This window comes from Bombina bombina, chromosome 3, assembly GCF_027579735.1.
Source record: "Bombina bombina isolate aBomBom1 chromosome 3, aBomBom1.pri, whole genome shotgun sequence".
Lineage (NCBI taxonomy): Eukaryota > Metazoa > Chordata > Amphibia > Anura > Bombinatoridae > Bombina > Bombina bombina.
The window spans coordinates 815,014,222-815,028,865 of NC_069501.1; the positions used below are offsets into that span (position 1 = coordinate 815,014,222).

General features: G+C 44.0%; 1 protein-coding gene across 4 annotated transcripts in view; it reads right to left on the bottom strand.

The window, feature by feature from the left end:
• Positions 1-14,644, bottom strand: part of TFDP1 (transcription factor Dp-1) — a 448,358-nt gene that overhangs the window by 210,240 nt on the left and 223,474 nt on the right. The gene's annotated exons all lie outside the window — the stretch shown is intronic.

Sequence of the window (14,644 nt, forward strand, 5' to 3'; positions counted from 1 at the left end):
TTCAACAACAGGCTTGATACAAACTAAAGCCTGAACAAAACAGTGAATATCAGGAAGATTAGCAATTTTTCTGTGAAATAAAACAGAAAGAGCAGAGATTTTTTCTTTCAAAGTACTTGCAGACAAACCTTTATCCAAACCATCCTTAAGAAACTGTAAAATTCTAGTAATTCTAAAAGAATACCAAGAGAATTTATGAGAAAAGCACCATGAAATAAAGGTTTTCCAAACCCGATAATAAAGCTTTCTTGAAACAGACTTACGAGCCTGTAGCATAGTATTAATCACTGAGTCAGAGAAACCTCTGACTAAGCACTAAGCGTTCAATTTCCATAGCTTCAAATTTAGCGATTTGAGATCCTGATGGAAAAACGGCCCTTGGGACAGAGGGTCTGGCCTTAAAGGAAGTGGCCAAGGTTGGCAACTGGACATCCGGACAAGGTCCGCATACCAAAACCTGTGAGGCCATGCTGGTGCTATCAGAAACACATGCGGTTGTTCCAATATGATCTTGGAGATCACCCTTGGAAGGAGAACTAGTGGCGGAAAAATGTAAGCAGGTTGGTAAAACCAAGGAACTGCTAACACATCCACCATCTCCGCCTGAGGATCCCTGGACCTGGAAAGGTACCTGGGAAGCTTCTTGTTTAGATGGGAAGCCATATCTATTTCAGGGAGACCCAACATCTGTACAATCTGATAAAATATATCTGGATGGAGAGACCACTCCCCTGGATGTAAAGACTGATGACTGAGATAATCCGCTTCTCAATTGTCTACACCACAAATATGTATTGCATAAATGAGGCAAGAGTTGGATTCAGCCCAAGAAAGTATCCAAGGTACTTCTTTCATTGCTAGAGGACTGCGAGTCCCCCCTTGATGATTGACATATGCCACAGTTGTGATATTGTCTGAAAACAAATTAATAATTCTCTCTAGTGAATAGTGGCCAAGCCTGAAGAGCCCTGAAAATAGCACAGAGTTCTAAAATATTGATTGGTAACCTCGCCTCTTGAGGATTCCAAACTCCTTGTGCTGCCAGAGACCCCCAGACAGCTCCCCAACCTGAAACACTTGAATTTGTTGAAATCACAATCCAGGCAGGACGAACAAATAATGCGATGATGGACTAACCACCATGACAGAGAGTTGAATGTTGGGATTTAAGTATATCAACTGTGATATACGAGTATAATCCCTGCACCATTGAATCAGCATGCAAAGCTGCAGAGGTCTCATATGAAAACGAGCAAAGGGGATCGCGTCCGATGCTGCAGTCATGAGACCTAAAACTTCCATGCACATAGCCACTGAAGGGAATGATCAAAACTGAAGGTTTCGACAGGCAGAAATCAATTTCATTTGTCTCTTGTCTGTTAAAGACAGTCATGGACACTGAATCTATCTGGAAACCTAAAAAGGTGACCCTTGTCTGAGGAATCAAGGAACTCTTTGGTAAATTTATCCTCCAACCATGTCTTCGAAGAAACACCACAAGTTGATTTGTGTGAGATTCTACTAAATGAAAAGATTGAGCCAGTACCAAGATATCGTCCAAATAAGGAAACACTGCAATACCCTGCTCTCTGATTACAGATAGAAGGGCACCGAGAACCTTCAAAAAGATTCTTGGAGCTGTTGCTAGGCTAAATGGAAGAGCAACAAACTGGTAATACTTGTCTAGAAAAGAGAATCTCAGAAACCGTTAGTGGTCTGGATGAATCGGAATATGAAGATATGCATCCTGTAAGTCTATTGAGGACATGTAATGACCTTGTTGAAAAAAGGCAGAATAGCTCTTATAGTCACCATCTTGAAAGTTGGGACCCTTACAAAATGATTTAAAAATTTCAGATCCAGAACTGGCCTGAAAGAAATTTTCCTTCTTCAGGACAATGAATAGATTTGAATAAAAACCCAGACCCTGTTCCAGAAGTGGAACTGGTACAATTACTCCTGAAAGCTTTAGATCTGAAACACATTTCAGAGAAGCCTGAGCTTTCACAGGATTTGTTGGCACGTGAGAGAGAAAAAATCTTCTCACAGGAGGTCTTATTCTGAAACCTATTCGATACCCCTGGGAGACAATATTCTGAATCCAATTATTCTGATTGGAACCTACCCAAACTTCTTTAAATAATTTCAATCTGCCCCCCACCAGCAGAACTGGGTCGAGGGCCGCACCTTCATGCAGTCTTGGGGGCTGGCTTTGGTTTCTTGTAAGGCTTGGATTTATTCCAACTCGAGGAAGGCTTCCAATTGGAGCTAGAGTCCTTAGGGGAAGGAGTGGTTTTCTGTTCTCTATTCTGACGAAAGGAACGAAACCGATTAGAAGCTCTAGATTTACCTTTAGACTTTATCTTGAGGCAAAAAAACTCCCTTCCCCCCAGTAATAGTAGAAATAATTGAATCCAACTGGGAACCAAACAAAGTATTACCCAGGAATGAAAGAGATAGTAACCTAGATTTAGATACCATGTCAGCATTTCATGATTTGAACCATAAAGTTCTTCTAGCTAAAATAGCTAAAGACATAGATTTAACATTTATCTTGATGATATCAAAAATAGCATCACAGAAAAAATAATTAGCATGTTGAAGCAAACTAACAATGCTATGCAAATCAGTCTTTTCCCATTGTGTTAAGCTATCCAACCAAAAAGTTGATGCAGCCGCAATATCAGCCATAGAAATGGCAGGTCTGAGCATATAGCCAGAATGCAAATAAGCTTTCCTTAGATAAGATTCAATTATTCTATCTAAAGGATCCTTAAGATGTACTGGCAAAGGATACAACTTTTTAAACCTTGAAGAAGGAACAAAAGAAGTACCAGGCTTAGTCCATTCCTTAGCAATCACATCAGAAATGGCATCACGAACAGGAAAAACCTCAGGAGTAGTCACAGGAGGTTTATAGACTGAATTTAAATGTTTACTGGATTTATTATCAAGAGGACCAGACTCCTCAATATCCAAAGTTAACACTTCTTTTAACAAAGAACGAATGTACTCAATCTTAAAAAGATAAGATGATTTATCAGTGTCAATGTCTGAAGTAGGATCCTCTGAACCAGAGAGATCCTCATCAGAGGATATATCAGTATGTTGTCTTTCATTAGTATTATGAGAAGTTTTAAAAGACCTTACAAAAACTTCAGATCCAGAACTGGTCTGAAAGATTTTTCCTTCTTCGGGACAATGAATAGATTTGAATAAAAACCCAGACCCTGTTCCAGAAGGGAGAGAGAGCAAAAGAGAGGGGGGAGAGAGAGAGCGCAAAAGAGAGGGGGGAGAGAGAGAGCGCAAAAGAGAGGGGGGAGAGAGAGAGCGCAAAAGAGAGGGGGGAGAGGAGAGCGCAAAAGAGAGGGGGGAGGGAGAGCGCGCAAAAGAGAGGGGGGAGGGAGAGCGCAAAAGAGAGGGGGGAGGGAGAGCGCAAAAGAGAGGGAGGAGAGAGAGCGCGCAAAAGAGAGGGGGGAGAGAGAGCGCGCAAAAGAGAGGGGGGAGAGAGAGCGCGCAAAAGAGAGGGAGGAGAGAGAGCGCAAAAGAGAGGGAGGAGAGAGAGCGCAAAAGAGAGGGGGGAGAGAGAGCGCAAAAGAGAGGGAGGGGAGAGAGCGAGAGGGAGGGGAGAGAGCGAGAGGGAGGGGAGAGAGCGAGAGGGAGGGGAGAGAGCGAGAGGGAGGGGAGAGAGCGAGAGGGAGGGGAGAGAGCGAGAGGGAGGGGAGAGAGCGAGAGGGAGGGGAGAGAGCGAGAGGGAGGGGAGAGAGCGAGAGGGAGGGGAGAGAGCGAGAGGGAGGGGAGAGAGCGAGAGGGAGGGGAGAGAGCGAGAGGGAGGGGAGAGAGCGAGAGGGAGGGGGTGAGAGAGCGAGAGGGAGGGGAGAGAGCGAGAGGGAGGGTGTGAGAGAGAGGAGGGGAGGGAGGGAGAGAGGGAGGAGCGAGAGGGAGGGAGAGAGAGGGAGGGTCTAGAGAGCGAGAGGGAGGGGACGAGAGCGAGAGGGAGGGTGAGAGAGGGAGAGGGAGGGGAGAGAGCGAGAGGGAGGGGAGAGAGCGAGAGGGAGGGGAGAGAGCGAGAGGGAGGGGAGGGGGGGGAGGGAGCGAGAGGGAGGGGGGAGAGAGCGAGAGGGAGGGGGACGAGAGCGAGAGGGAGGGGGACGAGAGCGAGAGGGAGGGGGACGAGAGCGAGAGGGAGGGGGACGAGAGCGAGAGGGAGGGGGGCGAGAGCGAGAGGGAGGGGGGAGAGCGAGAGAGAGGGAGGGGGGAGAGCGAGAGGGAGGGGGGAGAGCGAGAGGGAGGGGGGAGAGCGAGAGGGAGGGGGGAGAGCGAGAGGGAGGGGGGAGAGCGAGAGGGAGGGGGGAGAGCGAGAGGGAGGGGGGGAGAGCGCAAAAGAGGGGGGGAGAGCGCAAAAGAGGGGGGAGAGCGCAAAAGAGGGGGGAGAGCGCAAAAGAGGGGGGAGAGCGCAAAAGAGGGGGGAGAGCGCAAAAGAGGGGGGAGAGCGCAAAAGAGGGGGGAGAGCGCAAAAGAGGGGGGAGAGCGCAAAAGAGGGGGGAGAGCGCAAAAGAGGGGGGAGAGCGCAAAAGAGGGGGGAGAGCGCAAAAGAGGGGGGAGAGCGCAAAAGAGGGGGGAGAGCGCAAAAGAGGGGGGAGAGCGCAAAAGAGGGGGGAGAGCGCAAAAGAGGGGGGAGAGCGCAAAAGAGGGGGGAGAGCGCAAAAGAGGGGGAGAGAGCGCAAAAGAGGGGGAGAGAGCGCAAAAGAGGGGGAGAGAGCGCAAAAGAGGGGGAGAGAGCGACTCTGGATGACTGTGGCCCTATTATGGTTCCACCAGAGAAATTGTGTAAAATGGACAAATATCTAAAAGTTTCCTCTTACACTGATGTTTTTCCGGTTCCTAAAAGAACTGAAGATTTCTCCCTGAGGAAAAACAGAATTTATGCTTACCTGATAAATTACTTTCTCTTACGGAGTATCCAGTCCACGGATTCATCCTTACTTGTGGGATATTCTCAATCCCAACAGGAAGTGGCAAAGAGAGCACACAGCAGAGCTGTCCATATAGCTCCCCTCAGGCTCCGCCCCCCCAGTCATTCGACCGACGGTTAGGAGAAAAAGGAGAAACTATAGCGTGCAGTGGTGACTGTAGTTTTACAAAAATAAATTTGAACCTGACTTAATTGCCAGGGCGGGCCGTGGACTGGATACACCGTAAGAGAAAGTAATTTATCAGGTAAGCATTAATTCTGTTTTCTCTTACATGGTGTATCCAGTCCACGGATTCATCCTTACTTGTGGGATACCAATACCAAAGCTTTAGGACACAGATGAATTGAGGGAACAAGTCAGGTAACCTAAACGGAAGGCACCACTGCTTGCAAAACCGTTCTCCCAAAAACAGCCTCCAAAGAAGCAAAAGTATCGAATTTGTAAAATTTGGCAAATGTATGCAGTGAAGACCAAGTCGCTGCCTTACAAATCTGTTCAACAGAAGCCTCATTCTTGAAAGCCCATGTGGAAGCCACAGCCCTGGTGGAATGAGCTGTAATTCGTTCAGGAGGCTGCTGTCCAGCAGTCTCATAAGCCAATCGGATGATGCATTTCAGCCAGAAGGAAAGAGAGGTAGCAGTCGCTTTCTGACCTCTCTTACCAGAATAGACAACAAACAAAGATGTTTGTCTGAAATCCTTAGTTGCTTGTAAATAGAATTTCAAAGCACGAACCACATCAAGATTGTGTAAAAGCCGTTCCTTCTTAGAAGCTGGATTAGGACACATAGAAGGAACAATGATTTCCTGGTTAATGTTCTTATTAGAAACAACTTTAGGAAGAAAACCAGGTTTGGTACGCAAAACTACCTTATCTGCATGGAACACCAGATAGGGTGAATTACACGGCAAAGCAGACAATTCAGAAACTCTTCGAGCTGAAGAAATAGCTACCAAAAACAAAACTTTCCAAGATAACTTAATATCTATGGAATATAAAAGGTTCAAATGGAACCCCTTGAAGAACTGAAATAACTAAGTTTAGACTCCATGGAGGAGCCACAGGTTTGTAAACAGGCTTGATTCTAACTAAGGCCTGCGCAAACGCCTGAACGTCTGGTACAGCTGCCAGACGCTTGTGTAACAGGATAGACAGAGCAGATATCTGTCCCTTTAAGGAACTAGCTGACAAACCTTTCTCCAATCCTTCTTGGAGAAAAGACAATATCCTTGGAATCCTAACCTTACTCCACGAGTAACCCTTGGATTCACACCAACAAAGATATTGCCGCCATATCTTATGGTAAATTTTCCTGGTGACAGGCTTTCTGGCCTGGATCAGAGTATCTATCACTGATTCAGAGAACCCACGCTTAGCTAGAATTAAGCGTTCAATCTCCAAGCAGTAAGTTGCAGAGAAACTAGATTTGGATGCTTGAATGGACCTTGAATTAGAAGATCCTGCCTCGATGGCAGTTTCCATGGTGGAGCCGATGACATGTCCACTAGGTCTGCATACCAAGTCCTGCGTGGCCACGCAGGCGTTATCAGAATTACAGAAGCCTTCTCCTGTTTGATTCTGGCTACTAGCCGAGGGAGAAGAGGAAACGGTGGAAAGACATAAGCTAGACTGAATGACAAAGGCGCTACTAGAGCATCTATCAATGCCGCCTTGGGATCCCTGGATCTGGATCCGTAAAGGGGAAGTTTGGTGTTCTGACAGGACGCCATCAGATCCAATTCTGGAATGCCCCATAGCTGGATCAGCTGAGCAAAAACCTCCGGGTGGAGTTCCCACTCCCCCGGATGGAAAGTCTGACGACTCAGAAAATCCGCCTCCCAGTTGTCTAGTCCTGGGATGTGAATTGCAGATAGATGGCAGGAGTGATCCTCCGCCCAATTGATGATCTTGGTTACTTCCTTCATCGCTAGGGAACTCTTTGTACCCCCCTGATGATTGATGTACGCTACAGTCGTGATGTTGTCCGACTGAAATCTGATGAATTTGGCCTCCGCAAGTTGAGGCCACGCCTGGAGCGTATTGAATATCGCTTTCAGCTCCAAAATGTTTATCGGGAGAAGAGATTCTTCCCGAGACCATAGACCTTGAGCTTTCAGGGAGTCCCAGACTGCACCCCAGCCTAACAGACTGGCATCGGTCGTGACAATGATCCACTCCGGTCTACGGAAACTCATTCCCTGAGACAGGTGATCCTGAGACAACCACCAGAGAAGAGAGTCTCTGGTTTTCTGGTCCATTTGTATTTGAGGAGACAAATCTGCATAATCCCCATTTCACTGTTTGAGCATGCACAGTTGCAGTGGTCTTAGATGAATTCGGGCAAAAGGGACTACGTCCATTGCCGCAACCATCAAACCAATTACCTCCATGCACTGAGCCACAGAAGGCAGAGGAATGGAATGAAGAACTCGGCAAGTATTCAAAAGCTTTGACTTCCGGACCTCTGTCAGAAAGATTTTAATTTCTACCGAGTCTATTAGTGTTCCCAGGAAGGGAATCCTTGTGAGCCGGGACAGAGAACTTTTTTCTACGTTCAACTTCCACCCGTGAGACCTTAGAAAGGCCAGAACAATGTCCGTATGAGCCTTGGCTCTGTGAAAAGACGACGCCTGTATTAAGATGTCGTCTAGGTAAGGTGCTACTGCAATGCCCCGCGGTCTTAGTACCCCTAGAAGGGACCCTAGCACCTTTGTGAAAATTCTGGGAGCGGTGGCCAACCCGAAAGGAAGGGCCACGAACTGGTAATGCGTGTCCAGAAAGGCGAACCTTAGGAACTGATGATGATCTTTGTGGATAGGAATATGTAGGTACGCATCCTTTAGATCCACGGTAGTCATATATTGACCTTCCTGGATCATCGGCAAGATTGTCCGAATGGTTTCCATTTTGAAAGATGGAACTCTGAGGAATTTGTTTAGAATTTTTAGATCCAGGATTGGCCTGAAAGTTCCTTCCTTTTTGGGAACTACAAACAGGTTTGAGTAAAATCCCAGTCCTTGTTCTGCAATTGGAACTGGGTGTATCACTCCCATCTTTAGAAGATCTTCGACACAGCGTAAGAACGCCTGTTTCTTTGTCTAATCTGAAGACAAACGAGAAATGTGGAACCTTCCCCTTGGGGGAGAGTCCTTTAATTCTAGAAGATACCCCTGAGCAACAATTTCTAATGCCCAGGGATCTGGAACGTCTCTTGCCCAAGCCTGAGAAAAGAGAGAAAGTCTGCCCCCTACTAGATCCGGTCCCGGATCGGGGGCTAGCCCTTCATGCTGTCTTGGCAGCAGGCGCAGGCTTCTTGGCCTGTTTACCCTTATTCCAGCCCTGCAAGGGTTTCCAGGTTGCTTTAGGCTGGGAAGCGTTACCCACTTGCTTAGAGGCAGCAGAGGTTGAAGCAGGTCCGCTCCTGAAGTTGCGAAAGGAGCGAAAATTAGCCTTGTTTTTGGCCTTAAACGGTCTATCCTGTGGGAGGGCATGACCCTTCCCCCCAGTGATATCCGCGATAATTTCTTTCAACTCGGGACCAAAAAGGGTCTTTCCCTTGAAAGGAATGTTTAGTAATTTTGTTTTGGACGACACGTCAGCCGACCATGATTTGAGCCAAATCGCTCTTCGCGCCATAATGGCAAAAACATAATTTATGCTTACCTGATAAATTTATTTCTCTTGTAGTGTATCCAGTCCACGGATCATCCATTACTTGTGGGATATATTCCCTTCCCAACAGGAAGTTGCAAGAGGATCACCCACAGCAGAGCTGCTATATAGCTCCTCCCCTCACATGTCATATCCAGTCATTCGACCGAAACAAGACAAGGAGAAACCATAGGGTGCAGTGGTGACTGTAGTTTAATTAAAAATTTAGATCTGCCTTAAAAAGACAGGGCGGGCCGTGGACTGGATACACTACAAGAGAAATAAATTTATCAGTTAAGCATAAATTATGTTTTCTCTTGTTAAGTGTATCCAGTCCACGGATCATCCATTACTTGTGGGATACCAATACCAAAGCTTAAGTACACGGATGATGGGAGGGACAAGGCAGGAACTTAAACGGAAGGAACCACTGCCTGTAGAACCTTTCTCCCAAAAACAGCCTCCGAAGAAGCAAGTGTGTCAAATTTGTAAAATTTTGAAAAAGTGTGAAGCGAAGACCAAGTCGCAGCCTTGCAAATCTGTTCAACAGAGGCCTCATTTTTAAAGGCCCAGGTGGAAGCCACAGCTCTAGTAGAATGAGCTGTAATCCTTTCAGGGGGCTGCTGTCCAGCAGTCTCATAGGCTAAGCGTATTATGCTTCGAAGCCAAAAGGAGAGAGAGGTTGCCGAAGCTTTTTGACCTCTCCTCTGTCCAGAATAAACGACAAACAGAGCAGATGTTTGACGAAAATCTTTAGTTGCCTGTAAGTAGAACTTCAAGGCACGGACTACGTCTAGATTATGCAAAAGACGTTCCTTCTTTGAAGAAGGATTAGGGCACAATGATGGGACAACAATCTCTTGATTGATATTCCTGTTAGAAACCACCTTAGGTAAAAACCCAGGTTTAGTACGCAGAACTACCTTGTCTGAATGGAAAATCAGATAAGGAGAATCACAATGTAAGGCAGATAACTCAGAGACTCTTCAAGCTGAGGAAATAGCCATCAAAAACAGAACTTTCCAAGATAAAAGTTTAATATCAATGGAATGAAGGGGTTCAAACGGAACTCCTTAAAGAACTTTAAGAACCAAGTTTAAGCTCCACGGAGGAGCAACAGTTTTAAACACAGGCTTAATCCTAGCCAAAGCCTGACAAAAAGCCTGGACGTCTGGAACTTCTGCCAGACGCTTGTGCAAAAGAATAGACAGAGCAGTTATACCAACCAAATTTTCACAGTAAATGTATTAAGTTAGCAGAGCATTGCACCCACTTGCAAATGGATGATTAACCCCTTAATACCCAAAACGGATAAACAATAGAGAAAAAACGTTTTTTAAAACAGTCACACACACTGTCACAGCTCTGCTGTGAGTGATTACCTCCCTCAATATGACTTTTGAAGCCTTTTGAGTCCTCTAGAGAAGTCCTGGATCATGCAGGAAGTCTGAGTCTGAATTTTTACTGCGCAAAAAAGCGCTAAAATAGGCCCCTCCCACTCATATTACAACAGTGGGAAGCCTCAGGTAACTGTTTCTATGCAGAAATTAAGCCAGCCATGTGGAAAAATTATGCCCCAATAAGTTTTATCACCAAATGTACGTTAAAAAACGATTAAACATGCCAGCAAACGTTTTAAAACACATTTTTTAAAGAGTATATATCTCTATTAATAAGCCTGATACCAGTCGCTTTCACTGCATTTAAGGCTTTACTTACATTACTTCGGTATCAGCAGCATTTTCTTAGTCAATTCCATTCCTTAGAAAAATATTTTACTGCACATACCTTAGTTGCAGGAAAAATCTGCACGCCATTCCCTTTCTGAAGTTACCTCACTCCTCAAAATGTGTGAGAACAGCAAGTGGATCTTAGTTACTTCTGCTAAGATCATAGAAAACGCAGGCAGATTCTTCTTCCAAATACTGCCTGAGAAAAAACAGCACACTCCGGTGCCATTTAAAAATAACAAACTTTTGATTGAAGAAATAAACTAAGTATAAAACACCACAGTCCTCTCACGACCTCCATCTAAGTTGAGGGTTGCAAGAGAATGACTGGGTATGACATGTGAGGGGAGGAGCTATATAGCAGCTCTGCTGTGGGTGATCCTCTTGCAACTTCCTGTTGGGAAGGGAATATATCCCACAAGTAATGGATGATCCGTGGACTGGATACACTTAACAAGAAAAACCTGAATTTTTCGCCGCTAACTTAGCTAATTGGAAAGCGGCATCAGTGATAAAAGAATTAGCCAGCTTTAAAGCATGAATTCTATCCATGACTTCGTCATATGAAGTCTCCCTCTGGAGCGACTCCTCCAGCGCCTCAAACCAAAAAGCCGCTGCAGTAGTTACAGGAATAATGCAGGCAATTGGCTGGAGAAGGAAACCTTGCTGAACAAACATTTTCTTCAGCAAACCTTCCAATTTTTTTATCCATAGGGTCTTTAAAAGCACAACTGTCTTCTATTGGTATAGTTGTACGCTTAGCAAGTGTTGAAACTGCTCCCTCCACCTTAGGGACCGTCTGCCACGCGTCCCGCCTGGGGTCATTTATGGGGAACATTTTCTTAAAGATAGGGGGGGGAACAAAAGGTACACCTGGTCTCTCCCACTCCTTAGTCACAATATCCGCCACCCTCTTTGGGATCGGAAACGCATCAGTGTATACAGGGACCTCTAAAAATCTGTCCATTTTACACAATTTTTCTGGGACCACCATGGGGTCACAATCATCTAGCGTAGCTAAAACCTCCTTAAGCAGGACGCGGAGGTGTTCCAGCTTAAATTTAAATGCTAATGAATCTGAATCTGCCCGCTGAGAAATTTTTCCTGTGTCAGAAATTTCTCCCTCGGACAGACCATCCCTCACTGCCACTTCAGAGTGTTGTGAGGGTACTACAGATAAATCATCCAAAGCTTCTGATTGCTCATCCTCCGTTCTTAAAACTGAGCTATCACGCTTTTTTGGAAAAACTGGCAGTTTGGATAGAAATGCCGCAAGGGAATTATCCATGACTGCTGCTAATTGTTGTAATGTAATAGGGCACAATGCGCTAGAGGTACTAGGCAACGCTTGCGCGGGTGTAACTGGTGTAGACACATGGGGAGAGGAAGGAGGACTATCCTCATTACCTTCCGTTAAAGAATCATCTTGGGCTACATTTTTAAGTGTCACTGCATGGCCATTAAAATGTTTAGATACCTTAGCACACTTTATACACAAATGCAATGGGGGTACCGCCATGGCTTTTAAACACATAGAACAAGGTCTATCTGTAGGCTCAGACATGTTAGACAGACTTAGATAGCACTTAAATACAAAAAATACACTTTTGAAAAAACGTTACTGTGCCTTTAAATAATAAAAAGCACCCACTTTTTTACCAAATCTCAAAAAAAATCCGATCTTTATGAAATTTACACCATATGATCCTAATGCTTTGAAAAGATTGCACACCAAGTTTCAAGCCAATTAACCCATTATTGCCCAAACCGGAGCAAATTGAAGCTGCCACCGGTTTAACACACTACAACACGATGCCAGTGTCTCTGCTGTGGCCCTACCTTCCTTGGGGATTAGTTTTGGAACGAAAACAAGCCTCCCTGAAGTCCTTCTGCAATCTCTGGACTCTACATGTGAAGCTGCATAAAGCTGACTTGCAAAACAACTGCGCAACTGAGGCGCGAAAATTAGGCCCCCTCCCTCTTCACTCCGGAGTTGTGGGGCCTTCCTGAGTCAATTTAGGTGTCTAAAATTATGCCAGGTGTAAAAAACCCCTATAAAGTGTTCCAAACATGATAAACACTTGTGCAAACATCAGATTATATTAAAAAATAATCGATTTTCCCCATAACAGTGTCCACCAGTGATTTAAGCCCTTTTAACTAAGCCATCCTTCTATACTGAGTCTGAGAATATGGCTTACCTTCCCACATGGGGATTTCTGTCAGTCTTCTAGCATTACCAAGTCTTGTTAGAAAAAAGTGACTGAGCATACCTTAAGCAGTTAAGCCTACAAACTGTTCCCCCCAACTGAAGTTCTCCGGTACTCAACAGTCCTGTGTGGGAACAGCAATGGATTTTAGTTACAACATGCTAAAATCTTTTTCCTCTCAGCAGAAATCTTCATCACTTTCTGCCTCAGAGTAAATAGTACAAACCGGCACTATTTTAAAATAACAAACTCTTGATTGAAGAAATAAAAACTACAAATCTAACACCACATACTCTTTACCCTCCCGTGGAGATGCTACTTGTTAGAGCGGCAAAGAGAATGACTGGGGGGGGCGGAGCCTGAGGGGAGCTATATGGACAGCTCTGCTGTGTGCTCTCTTTGCCACTTCCTGTAGGGATTGAGAATATCCCACAAGTAAGGATGAATCCGTGGACTGGATACACCATGTAAGAGAAATAGTACTCTCCGGTACCATATTAAAATAAAAAAATTCTTGATTAAAGACTCTAAAACTAACACCTCACTTTACCTCTTCCTATTACTAACACAGGCAAAGAGAATGACTGGAGGTGGAGTGAAGGGAGGAGCTATATATACAGCTCTGCTGTGGTGCTCTTTCCCACTTCCTGTTAGCAGGAGGATAAATCTCACAAGTAAGGATGAAATCCGTGGACTTGTCATATCTTGTAGAAGAAATAGTACTCCCTGGCACCATTTAAAAATAAAAAACTTCTTGATTGAAGAATCTAAACTAATACCTCACTTTACCTCTTCCTATCACTAACACAGGCAAACAGAATGACTGGGGGGGAAGGGAGGAGCTATATATATATATATATATATATATATATATATATATAATCCGTGGACTCGTCATATCTTGTAAAAGAAAAACTATTTATGTTTACCTGATAAATTGAGTGGTGAGAGTCCACAATCCATTACACCTGGGAATTACTCTTCCCTCCCACTAGGAGGAAGAAAAGATTCCCAAACCTCATGAGCTCTATAAATCCCCTCTCCTCACATATATCTCAGTCAAACACACTGATTTTCAAACCTGTCCTCAGGCCTCCGTAACAGGCTTGATTTTGAGTATAGCTGAACTAAAGCACAGGTGAAATAATCAGCTGACTAGTAAACATGGTTATTTTACCTGCTCTCATACAAAGTATTCCTAAAAATCTAGCCTGTTGCGGAGGCCTGAGGAAAGGTTTGAAAACAAATGGTCGAACATATAGCCTAGCAAAGTGAGGTAAGAAGGAAGAACCACCATAAAAGGAGCAGGGAAAAAAGATGTGCTGAAGAAAAAAAATCTAACCCCAAAAAAGCATATGGGTGGGATCTCGAGGAAAGAGATTTAATCAGGTAAGCACAAATTGTGTTTTTTTTTTCATACAGGTGGTGAAAGTTATGGAGTCCATGAGCTATAACAAAGGGGGGGGATTTAAAAAAAACAACCTTTTTTTCAATTAGGAATAAAATCCACAACCCCACAAAAACTTGTGGGCATTTTTTTTAATGCATTTAAAAAAAAAATTAAGCTGAGATAACTGCCTGAAGGACCTACTTAAAGGCAAAATCATCAAAATGGTGTAATTTTGTTAAAGACTTTCAAGCTCATTATGAACACAAACTCGATATTGATATATGACAAAATTGGTTTCCATACATAGCAAACACATGCTATACATATACAGTGTTATCCAATATATATATATATATACATAGTGATGCGTACAATATTGCTGAACTTATTTGTGGCATTTTAAGTGAAAATTAATAAAACCTTAATCAAAAAATATTGTATCATGATAATTAGATATGAAAAACTATACATGTGTTATGAAATAATTGTGGTGTGAAAAAAATATATATCTTTCCCATTATTACAATTAATATTAATTCTAAAAGGGTCTAATAAAACAAGAGTTAATCTCTTGAATAACTTTGAATGTGACAAAAAATATTAACAACTATAATATGTTGATAAAAATATAAAATCCTCTTTCTATAATGATATAAATATCTCTGTGATGTGTGAAAACTAAAGTGC